This window comes from Callorhinus ursinus, unplaced genomic scaffold, assembly GCF_003265705.2.
Source record: "Callorhinus ursinus isolate GAN/ISIS: 27379988/994484 unplaced genomic scaffold, GSC_fseal_2.0 scaffold57, whole genome shotgun sequence".
NCBI lineage: Eukaryota > Metazoa > Chordata > Mammalia > Carnivora > Otariidae > Callorhinus > Callorhinus ursinus.
Genome location: NW_027397119.1, coordinates 918,306 through 918,811, shown reverse-complemented (window position 1 = coordinate 918,811; position 506 = coordinate 918,306).

The window sequence follows — 506 nt, the reverse complement described above, 5'->3', positions numbered from 1 at the left end:
TTAGACATTACTATCAGTAATACAGTTTTATCATTGCTTGAGACAAGTAGGTCATTTTTCTCTTTAAGCAGTGTAACCTAGACAACTGTGTTTTCACATGAGGTATCCATTACCTCATGTTTCTAAGTTCACCTCTCCATTTGATCAATGGTGGTAAAGAAATCAATGACCACAGGTGAACTTTACTCCATGGACTTACAATAGGGAATTGAAGTTGAAAATTTACCTTGATCTTATGCAGCCTGAGTTAATGATTTGTGCTGTTGCTATTGTTGCCCTTATGAATTATCGCATTCTTATTGGACTCTGGCATGAAAAGTATTGTTGATTAACATAGTCATGTTATTTTAGAATTATTTGAAAATATTTTAAATGAAATATAAGTTTTGTTACAAAGACACTTTGACAGATGTTGTAAATAATTAACTTTTTCTTCAGGCAAAGTATTGTGTACTTAATGAGTCCCTATTGCTTTAGAATTGTTAAAATCTTTGTTGGGCACACCA